Consider the following 12357-nt stretch of genomic DNA (forward strand, 5'->3'; position numbering starts at 1 on the left):
AGTCTGACACATCTTCATAAGTATGAAGTCCCATAAAAAATGTGTAGTGACTGCACACAAGTCACTAGCTCATGTGGTTTTCAGCCCCAGTTGGTAGATGGTGTACAAGTATTATGAAGGGAAAGCAAAGAAATAAGCCAATGCAGTTTGTAGCATCTTGTTCAAATATGTAAATGAATCTTTATCCCCTGCAATAAAAAATCTGTAGGCTTGTTGTTATGGTTGTCATGGACACAACTGCTAACACATAATCACTCAACTTCTCTTAATCCAACTGGCTTTGGGCACTTTGATGTGGTAATGCACGATTTTCAGATCAATGGTCCTTTTTTTTCTGCCAGTTACAAAGACTTTGACAAAACAAAGAAAAAACTGGAGAAAAGTATTAGGTCTACAACTTCGCTTCATTTTTTTTTTCTCAAAGTTCATGCAAAAAACTTACAAAAAATTTATGATTCAAAGTGCTGGCCATCACTGGCTGCTACTTTTCCCCATCTAATGGGCAGCATGAGAATCCCACAGTGGAAGAACTGACCACCTCTTAAGGTGACCCATGAATCAATATATAATTTTGCAGTTGTTCATGTGACTGTAGGTGTTTGTCAGTCAGGCTGTGTGCCAGTGATCGAAAAAATTGGTAGTCAGAGGGAGCAATGGAATATGTGAGAGATGGTGTAGGGCTTCCAATTTCAACTTTTGCAAATATGTTGGGAATGAATTTGCAACATGGGAACAAGCATTGTCATGCTGAAAAACCACCATTTCATGTCTGTCTCTCTATTGTGGTTGTTTGTCTTTCAGTGCTCAGTCGAATGCATCAACTGCTTTTGTTAATGATCTCCTGCAATTGTTCCCACCAGTTTCAGTAGCTTCTAAAACCTTCTCTTTTCCACTGCCTTGGCTGTCTTTGACATCAAAATCACCATTCTTGTTGCATCGGAGCTATTCTCTACATGTTCTTTCACTAATAGGTGTCTCACTGTAAGTCTTAGACATCATTTTATGAGCCTCAGCCACAGATTTCTTCACGTTAAAGCAGGAAATTAAAATTTCCTACAAATGACTAGAATTGGGCTCATAAGCTGACATATTCAATCTAGAACAACATTATGAAGCAATCACAAATCCACTGATATTCCGATAGCGTTATGTTTACAAATGCCTAAGTTTATCTCATGACACTCATTACCTACCACCTGCACCACTACTTGTGCTGCTACTGCTGTCTACAGCAAAATGGTGGAAGCAAATTTGTGGACCTAATAACTGTGTGTATGTTTCACATGACTATGAATGCATAATCAAATAATCAAGGGCCAAATTTGAAACCAAACAGTTCAAATCCCATGAATTTTTTATACTTGATCGAGAGGCAATTACAAGAAAAGAGAATATGCATGCACACACACATGCACGCACCCGCACACCCACGCCCACGTGCGCGTGCGTGCGTGCGTGCGTGCACACACACACACACACACACACACACACACACACACACAAAGTTTAACTTATGCAAGCTTTCGGAGCCAGTGGCTCCTTCTTCTGGCAGATGAGTTGAAGAGGAAGCCTGAGGGGTGATGGAGAAGGACTGGAGAGGTTTAGGAAAAGGAGTACAGTTCGGAAAAGTCATACAGAACTTACCGGACGGGATGAGAAGGAAAGACTGATTGTTGGGACTGCTCTATATGAGATTTGAAAACCTGAGAGCTTAAAGGTGGAAGATAGGGTAATATGTGAGACAGACATTACTGCTAAAACATCGTGCATGAGTTAATACGAGTACACAGTAAACTGCATTGCATGTAACACTGGTGGGAGGGAGGACGGTGAAAAATACATAGGTCACAAAATGAAGATATAGAAAACTAAAATGGAGTGAAGAAAGGAGTAGTTACTGTGAAGAAATGCTGAGATAGAAGGAATTAATATAAATTAAGGCCATGTGGGTGGCCAGAACCAAGGACACCTTGTTGCGTTAGTTTCCACCTGCGGAGCTCTGGGAAACTGGTGTCTGGGGAAAGAATCCAGATGGCACGTGTGGTGAAACAGGCATGAGGTCATGACTGTAACATTGTAGAGCATGCTGTGCAAAGGATATCGTGTGTTGCAGGTATATACCCTCTGCCTATGCCCACTCATCCTAACAGATAACTTGGTGGTAGTCACGCTGATGTAAAAAGGCCAAACAGTGTTTACAAAACAGCCAGTATATGACAGTATCATTTCACAGGTGGCTCTCCCCTTGATAGTATATGTTTTTCAAGTTACAGGGCTGGTATAGGTGGTGGTAAAAGGGTGCATACGGTAAATCTTGAGGTGGGGACAGTCACAGGGATTGGAGTGATAGGGTAGAGAGATAGGGGCAAAAGGAGCATGGATTCTGACAAGGGTATTGCGGAGGTTGGGGGGAGGGGGTTGATGAAAAGCTCTTCTAGGTGTGGTGGGCAAAATCTCAGACAGAATCGATCTCATTTCAGCGCACGATTTTAGGAAGTAATGGATGTGTTGAAGTAGCTGATTAATACTATCAAGACCAGGATAAAAGTGAGTGGTGTGCTTCAAAGCTGTTTTCTGGAGGGATCAGCTGTACCAGGACTGGATGTGATGGCCCAGGAAATCTGCTTTTGAACTAGGCTGGTGGGTTAATTGCATACAGTGAAGGCTGAGGTGAGAATGGTGGTGTACTGCTGTGAAGAGCCTGCATCCGAGCAAATATGTTTGCCTCAAATGCCAAGGCTGTATGGGATGGAACATTTGACATCGAAAGGATGGCAACTGTCGAAATGTAAGTACTGTTGTTTGTTAGTAGGTTAATGTGGACAGAAACGTGTAGCTGGCCTACGGCAAGGACAAGATCAACATCAAGGAAAGTAACATGGGATTCAGAATAGGTCCATGTGTAATTTAATAGGTAGAAGGTATTTAGACATTCCAGGAATATTAATAGGTCAGCCTCACCATTAGTCATATGGCAAAGATGCCATCGATGTATCTAAACCAAACCAAGGGCTGAAGGCTTATGGATGCCAGGAAAGCCCCCTCCAAGTGACCCATGAAAAAGTTGGCATAGGAAGGAGCCATCCTGGTTCCCATCGCTATAGCCCTATCTGTTTGTAAATCTGCTCCTCAAAGGCAAAGTAGTTGTTGGCAAGTATATAGTTGATTAAGGTGAGCAAAAAGGATGTCATAGGTTAGGAATCAGGTGGGCACTGACTGAGGAAATTCTCAGCAGCAGACAGACAATGTATGTGGGGGATACTGGTGTAAAGGGAGATGGCATCAGTGGTGACAAGCAAGGTTTGTGGTGGGATTGGGACGGGGACAGATTTCAGACAATCTAGGCAATGGTTGGTATCTTCAAAATAGGAAGTCTTTTTGTTATGGGTTGCAGGTGTTGATCAACTAAGGGAGATATACATTTGGTGGGTGCTTTGAAGCCAGCAACTATAGGACAGCCAGGATTATTGGGTTTGTGTATCTTAGGAAGAAGGTAAAAGGTGGGGGTTATAATGATGGTGGTGGTGGTTAGTGTTTAACGTCCCGTCGACAACGAGGTCATTAGAGACGGAGCGCAAGCTCGGGTTAGGGAAGGATTGAGAAGGAAATCGGCCGTGCCCTTTCAAAGGAACCATCCCGGCATTTGCCTGAAACGATTTAGGGAAATCACGGAAAACCTAAATCAGGATGGCCGGAGACGGGATTGAACCGTCGTCCTCCCGAATGCGAGTCCAGTGTGCTAACCACTGCGCCACCTCGCTCGGTGGTTATAATGAGTCATCCCCCTATATATATATATATATATATATATATATATATATATATATATATATATATATATGTGTGTGTGTTTGTGTTGTGCTGTGCTATATATGTATGTTGTGCTGGCATGTCAAGAGACACACAGACAAACACAAACATACACACAAAATTCAAGCTTTCGCAACCAACGGTTGCTTCGTCAGGAAAGAGGGAAGGAGAGGGAAAGACGAAAGGATGTGGGTTTTAAGGGGGAGGGTAAGGAGTCATTTCAATCCCATCCCGGGAGCGGAAAGACTTACCTTAGGGGGAAAAAAGGACAGGTATACACTCGCGCGCGCGCGCGCACACACACACACACACACACACACACACACACACACACACACACACACACACACGTATCCATCCGCACATACACAGACACAAGCCGACATTTGTAAAGGCAAAGAGTTTGGGCAGAGATGTCAGTCAAGGCGGAAGTACAGAGGCAAAGATGTTGTTGAATGACAAATGAGGTATGAGCGGCGGCAACTTGAAATTAGCGGAGGTTGAGGCCTGGTGGGTTACGAGAAGAGAGGATATACTGAAGGGCAAGTTCCCATCTCTGGAGTTCTAACAGGTTGGTGTTAGTGGGAAGTATCCAGATAACACAGACGGTGTAACACTGTGCCAAGATGTGCTGGCCGTGCACCAAGGCATGTTTAGCCACAGGGTGATCCTCATTACCAACAAACACTGTCTGCCTGTGTCCATTCATGCGTATGGACAGTTTGTTGCTGGTCATTCCCACATAGAAAGCTTCACAGTGTAGGCAGGTCAGTTGGTAAATCACGTGGGTGCTTTCTCACGTGGCTCTGCCTTTGATCGTGTACGCCTTCCAAGTTACAGGACTGGAGTAGGTAGTGGTGGGAGGGTGCATGGGACAGGTTTTACACCGGGGCGGTTACAAGGGTAGGAGCCAGAGGGTAGGGAAGGTGGTTTGGGGATTTCATAGGAATGAACCAAGAGGTTACGAAGGTTAGGTGCACAGCGGAAAGACACCCTCGGTGGAGTGGGGAGGATTTCATGAAGGATGGATCTCATTTCAGCGCAGGATTTGAGGAAGTCGTATCCCTGCTGGAGAGCCACATTCAGTGTCTGATCCAGTCCCGAGTTTATATACCACTTAAGCTATCAATTCTTGCATAGGTTAAAATTATCTCAGCTGTTTCATTAAAAGAATTCATATGATTTTGTATACGATGTAATATATTTCAGGCTAAAATGTATAAAAAAGAAACTAATGTTTTACAATCAATATGTACTAACAGTTAAAATTACTCTTCTATTAAGACTAATAGAAATTACAAAATTTCTGGTACACTTAAAATTCATATTAGTAATTGCACAATCAAATGCTAATTATTAAATTTGTTTCTGGATTTATCTATGAAATAATGATACAATTTGGTAAAGATTCTTCTCCTGTCGAGAAAGTTTGTAAACGCTTTTGCTTTGTAACCTTTTTGGAAATTGTGAGTACTGCAGAATCTAAAGTAGCGATGGGCATGCCTCGGATGGAAACGCACGTATTTTGCTAAACTTGTCAACAACAATGTACTTATTGGTTTTCTGAATGTGGAAATTATAAAAAAAAGTCGGTGTGATTTAGAAGAATGGGATAAAATAAAAAGATATTCATAGCAACAGGCAACTCTTCAACAGTTATTTTGTCATCAACCTAAGGAATTGAAATTTTCAGCTGCAAGAAAGTTCCCCTAGACAAGACTTTGAGATAATCAAGATAAGTAAAAAGTTCTTCTTTTGTAATCTTGAAAAATAGTGAAGATGTTAAGACAATGACTTAAACAGTGATGTGTGGGAGGATAAGATTATAAGTTATGGTGTTGGCCGGGATCTGTTGACTGATAACAAAGTTTTGTCTGTCGCAGAAGAAGAATGGATTTTGGATACGTGTATTTGCACTTTTTATGTAAATGAAGATTCGGAAGGTCCAATTACTCGACAAAAGAAGACCTGAGAACTGCCCGACAAAGTCGTACCAACAGTGACAAGAATTTCATATAATATCAACAATGATGGACCAGATGAATTGAAACGGGACTTCACAACTGCGACGAAAGATATCAGAAAAGATAAGTGATATCAGAAAAGATAAGTACAAAACATTTGTGAAATAAATTCTTCTTGGTGGACTCATGTAACTGCCAGCAAAACGAATAGAGACAGTGTGGTGGTGATGAAGTGAAAGCTGTAGGACACAGCATAGACATGTTTGAACTAAGTGAAAGTGTAGAAAGCATAGAAACAGTGAAAACCGATATTATGCAGTTGATTTTCGCAAAATTGAGTGCAGTTACTGATCAGTTAATAGAAATAAAAAGAAATAACAATAGCAAATTTAGTGCAGTCAATGATCAGTTAACGGAAATACAATCTGAAAACAATGCTAAAATGGACAGGGTACAATACCATTAGTGCAGTCAATGATCAGTTAACGGAAATACAATCTGAAAACAATGCTAAAATGGACAGGGTACAATACCAAGTAGACCACATAAGCAATCAGGTTTTGGAACTGAAAAATAGGATGTCAGAGGGATTAAAAAGTGTGAATGAAAAAGTCGATGGATTAGAAGATAAATTTATTGTTTTGGAAAATGTGTTCAAGGCCCAATCTGCACAACAAATGAAGAATGTTGATGATGTAGGAGTTGAACAGAAAGTTGTAGCAGAAAGAATGTAACAGAACTTTAGTAGTTTAGATCAACAAATATTAAAAACTGAAAACAGTATGCTAATTAATATAAATGTTTTGGACCAAAAAATTTCATCAGTTCAAGAAAAATGTATTCACAACAATCTGTACTCAAATAATGGTATTGCGTGGTCCAACATTCCAACTGAAAGTTTTCCATCAGACTATTTACATCCCATGGATTTTCTACACCACTGTAGAGATAGTTTCATGTCAGGCATGAGTAATGACCAAAAGATTAAATTTGTTAAAAGATGTCTTGAAGGCGGAGCTCTGTCATGGGTAAATCTTAATTTAAGTCAGTGGGAGACATAGCAAAGTTCCGAGAGAAGTTTTTTTTAGATAAATTTTGGTCAGAAAATGAACAACGGAGAATTAAAAGTGAATTTCTGAATGGTCCAAATTATAGGAACGGGGTCAGTACACTGAAAGAATTTTCTAAGAATCAACTTAAGAAATTAGCACACCTTGACAGGCTATTTGATGAAATGACATTAACTGATGCACTAAAAAGGAGATTACCAGAAAGGTTGCAGAGAGATTTAATACACGAACCTGACTATTGTCTAGAACAATTTTTACGATATGTACACACGCTGGATAGGGTAGTAGAAAAAAAAATGTACTGTAATAATCTTAATGAGAGATATCACAATGGCAACAACTACAAAAACAGAGTTAGTGGTAATTTCAATCAGGGTCAAAATGGTAATAGAGACAGAAATTTTGAAACTCAGAAGAACAGGAGTAATGGAAATAACCATGGGCAATACAATAGGAGAAACAATTATACAGGCTATTATTCTGGAAACAGTGGTGCACCTCAATGAAGGTCCACAGCTTAAGGGTGAAGAGACACAACACATACATACTAATCACAAACCAGAATGCCAGAGTAATGAGAATTTTGATGTAGCATGTACTAATGATTCCTTAAATAGTGTTATTGATATATGTAACACAAGTGATAACTGTATTGGATCTGAATTAGGTGGTATTTTTATGTAGATGAGAATGAGAGCTGTGAATTAACTGAGATTGATAAGTTTGAGACTGGTAGCTTATTGCAAATGATGGAGATGAGGTATGTGACTTTGATAGTGATGAGACTTGTGATGTTAATGATGTTGATGAAGTAATTGTGGAAGAATATTATGATGATGATGATGATGGTGATGATGATGAGCATCAGGTATTTGAGGAGCTTAAGAATAATGAAGTTCCTGAGTTATTTGCGAATACACATCAGGTAAGCGATGGATATTATGATGTAAGTGAGAGTCATGGAATACCAGTACAGTGAAAGCAGTTTTTCATTAATGTCATGCAGAGTAATGATACAAACAATAAAGGTGAGTTATTTGTAAGCCTAGAGAATAAAGGTGAAAATTTTTTGAAATTTGTTTGGGACCAAATTGATTATAACACAGATAAATTTGCATTCTGGAATAAGTTAGCTGTGGTTAATCAAAATCTGTATCCACACTGGTGAAATGAAGTAAAAGAGGGTCTAAGTAGGAAATGTAATTTTGACAGTGATATTTTTGTTTTCCTTCTGTAATAAGTGATGTTAGTTGTGCTATGGAACCCATTCAGTATGTTCAATTCTTACCTGATAATACGTGTAACCAAAGTAATGCTATGATACCAGTTAAGTTGGTAAAACCTTGCAAAAACAGTGCAAGATGTGCCATTTGATGAAATCGAAATTGATCTCTTACATGAAGTGCCTAGTAACAGATGTGTGAATTCAGATTTTGGATGTCCTTACATTAAGATTACGATTGATCAGTGGGAACAGAACTGTTTGATTGATACAGGTAACCTGATTTGTGGTACATTTGAACAATTTAGAGACAAAATCCAGTATAGTATGAATTTTATAGAAATGCCCATTGTAGGAGATAAGATCCTACCCCCATGAACCACGGACCTTGCAATTGGTGAGGAGGCTTGCATGCCTCAGCGATACAGATAGCTATACCGTAGGTGCAACCACAATGGAGGGGTATCTATTGAGAGGCCAGACAAACGTGTGGTTCCTGAAGAGGGGCAGCAGCCTTTTTAGTAGTTTCAGGGGAAACAATCTGGATGATTGACTGATCTGGTCTTGTAACATCAACCAAAACAGCCTTGCTGCGCTGGTACTGTGAATGGCTGAAAGCAAGGGAAAACTACAGCCATAATTTTTCCCGAGGGCATGCAGCTTTACTGTATGGTTAAATGATGATGCCATCCTCTTGGGAAAATATTCCGGAGGTAAAATAGTCCCCTATTCGGATCTCGGGGCGGGAACTACTCAGGAGACTGGTGTTCTGCGGATCGGAGCGTGAAATGTCAGATCCCATAATTGGGCAGGTAGGTTCAAAAATTTAAAAATGGAAACTTTACGTTAGATATAGTGGGAGTTAATGAAATTCGGTGGCAGTAGGAACAAGACTTCTGGTCAGGTGAATAAAGGGTTATAAATACAACATCAAATAGAGGGACACAAAGCCCACACCTACCATAGTAGTGCAAGTATATATGCCAACTAGCTCCACGAATGATGAAGAGATTGAGGAAATGCATGATGACATAAAAGAAATTATTCAGATAGCGAAGGGAGACTGGAATTAAATAGTAGGAAAAGGAAGAGAAGGAAAAGTAGCAGGTGAATATGGAATGGGGGTAAGGAATGAAAGAGAAAGCCGCCTGGTAGAGTTCTGCACAGAGCATAACTTAATCAAAGGTAATACTTGGTTTAAAAATCATGAAAGAAGGTTGTATACGTTGAAGAGGCCTGGAGACACTGGAAGGTTTACATTGATTATATAATGGTAAGACAGATTTAGGAACCAGATTTTAAATTGTAAGACATTTGCAGGGACAGATGTAGACTCTGACCACAATCTATTGGTTACGAGCTGTAGATTAAAATTGAAGAAACTGCAAAAAGGCAGGAATATAAGAAGATGGGACCTGCTTAAACTCAAAGAACCAGAGGTTGTAGAGAGCTTCAGGGAGAGCATTAGGGAATGATTGACAAGAACAGGGGGAAAGAAATACAGTAGAAGAAAAATGGGTAGCTTTGAGAGATGAAATAGTGAAGGCAGCAGAGGATCAAGTAGGTAAAAAGACGAGGGCTAGTAGAAAACCTTGTGTAACAGAATAGATATTGAATTTAATTGATGAAAATAGAAAATATAAAATTGCAGTAGATGAAGCAGGCAAAAAGGAATACAAACATCTCAAAAATGAGATTGACAGAAAGTGCAAAATGTCTAAGCAGGGATGGCTAGAGGATAAATGTAAGGATGTAGAGGCATATATCACTAGGGGTAAGCCAAATACTGCCTACATGAAAATTAAAGAGACTTTTGGAGAAAAGAGAACCACTTGTATGAATATCAAGAGCTCAGATGGAAAACCAGTACTAAGCAAGGAAGGGAAATAAGAAAGGTGGAAGGAGCATATAGAGGTTCTATACAAGGGCGATGTACTTGAGGGAAATATTGTGGAGATAGAAGAGGACATAGATGAAGATGAAATGGGAGATATGATACTTCGTGAAGAATTTGACAGAGCACTGAAAGGCCTAAGTCAAAATAAGGCCCCAGGAGTAGACAACATTTCATTAGAACTACTAATAGCCTTGGGAGAGCCAGCCATGACATAAGCCCACCACCTGGTGGGCAAGCTGTATGAGACAGGCGAAATACCCCCAGACTTCAAAAAGAATATAATAATTCCAAACCCAAAGAAAGTAGGTGTTGACAGGTGTGAAAATTACCAAACTATCAGTTTAATAAGTCACAGCTGCAAAATACTAACACGAATTCTTTACCGACGAATGGAGAAATTGGTAGAAGTCGACCTTGGGGAAGATCAGTTTGGATTCCGTAGAAATGTTGGAATAGGTTGGGCAATACTGACCTTACGATTTATCTTAGAAGATAGATTAAGGAAAGGCAAACCTAGATTTCTGGCATTTGTACACTTAGGGAAAGCTTTTGACAATGTTGACTGGAATACTCCTCTTTCAAATTATGAAGGTGGCAGGGTTCAAATACATGGAGTGAAAGGCTATATACAATTTGTACAGAAACCAGATGGCAGTTATAAGAGTCGAGGGGCATGAAAGGGAAGCAGTGGTTGGGAAGAGAGTGAGACAGGGTTGTAGCTTATACCCAATATTACTCAATCTATATATTGAGCAAGCAGTAAAGGAAACAAAAGAAATATTTGAAGTAGGAATTAAAATCCATGGAGAAGAAATAAAAACTTTGAGGTTTTCCAATGACATTGTAATTCTGTCAGACACAGCAAAGGACTTGGAAGAGCAGTTGAACGGAATGGACAGCGTCTTGAAAGGAGGATATAAGATGAACATCAACAAAAGCAAAACGAGGATAATGGATTGTAGTCGAATTAAGTCAGTTGCTGAGGGAATTAGATTAGGAAATGAGACACTTAAAGTAGTAAAGGAGTTTTGCTATTTGGAGGACAAAATAACTGATGATGGTCGAAGTAGAGATTATAAAAAATGTAGACTGGCAATGGCAAGGAAAGCGTTTCTGAAGAAGAGAAGTCTTTTTAACATCAGGTGTAGATTTAAGTGTCAGGATGTCTTTTCTGAAAGTATTTGTATGGAGTGTAGCCATGTATGGAAGTGAAACACGGACAATAAATAGTTTAGACAATAAGAGAATAGACACTTTAGAAATGTGGTTCTACAGAAGAATGCTGAAGATTAGATGGGTAGATCACGTAACTAATGAGGAGGTACTGAATAGAATTGGGGAGATGAGGAATTTGTGGCACAATTTGACAAGAAGAAGGGATAAGTTGGTAGAACATATTCTGAGGCATCAAGGGATCACCAATTTATTATTGGAGGGCAGCACGGAGGGTAAAAATCGTAGATGGAGGCCAAGAGATGAATACACTAAGCAGATTCAGAAGGGTGTCAGTTGCAGTAGGTACTTGGAGATGAAGAAGCTTGCACAGGATAGAGTAGCATGGAGAGCTCCATCAAACCAGTCTCTGGACTGAAGATTAAAACAACAACAACAACAACAACAACAACAACAGGTGTAAAGACAAGAGGAGATACAAATAAGCAAAGCAAATTGGTAAAATTTCAGGTATTTTTAATGTTTGGTATAGAAGACAAAACCTTTGAACATGGATGCTTAGTGATCCCTAGTCTGGTAGAAAATATAATTCTCAGTATGGATTGGATAGTGAAAGTTGAGTTGAGGTGTGTTTTGAATGGAATGCTAAAGAATTGTTTGTTTTGGAACATAAAAGTAATATTTACATGAAAACTAATTTATGTATCTTAAGCTGTGGGAAAAGTTGTAACTATTTGCAAAACATTGTGAACAAAGGTGAGCCGGCCGTTGTGACCGAGCGGTTCTAGGCACTTCAGTGTGAAACCGTATGACTGCTATGGTCGCAGGTTTGAATCCTGCCTCGGGTATGAATGTGTGTGATGTCCTTAGGTTAGTTAGGTTTAAGTAGTTCTAAGTTCTAGGGGACTGATGACCTCGGATGTTAAGTCTCATTGTGCTCAGATCCATTTGAACCATTTTGAACAAAGGTGAGTACCAGGTGTTTGATGATAATATAGATTTTGATGACATTGAGGATCAGAATTTTGAAAGTACAGTGGATTCTAAAGTAAGGGAAGCTACAACTCTCAATGACATACAAAACGAACAACTTAGAGATTTGTTATTGGAGTTTAGAAATGTGTCTAGTGGAAAACCTGGGAGAGTGAAAAGCTATCAGTGCATGCTTTACCTTAAATATCATCAACCTTTCTTTCTCAAGCCATATAATAACCATTATCA

General features: G+C 39.5%; 1 protein-coding gene across 1 annotated transcript in view; it reads right to left on the reverse strand.

Moving 5' to 3' along the window:
- The window catches only part of LOC124794671 (serine/threonine-protein kinase Genghis Khan), a 367558-nt gene that overhangs the window by 220445 nt on the left and 134756 nt on the right, over nucleotides 1–12357 (reverse strand). The window lies entirely within an intron of this gene.

The sequence above is a fragment of the Schistocerca piceifrons genome, chromosome 4 (genome assembly GCF_021461385.2).
Source record: "Schistocerca piceifrons isolate TAMUIC-IGC-003096 chromosome 4, iqSchPice1.1, whole genome shotgun sequence".
Lineage (NCBI taxonomy): Eukaryota > Metazoa > Arthropoda > Insecta > Orthoptera > Acrididae > Schistocerca > Schistocerca piceifrons.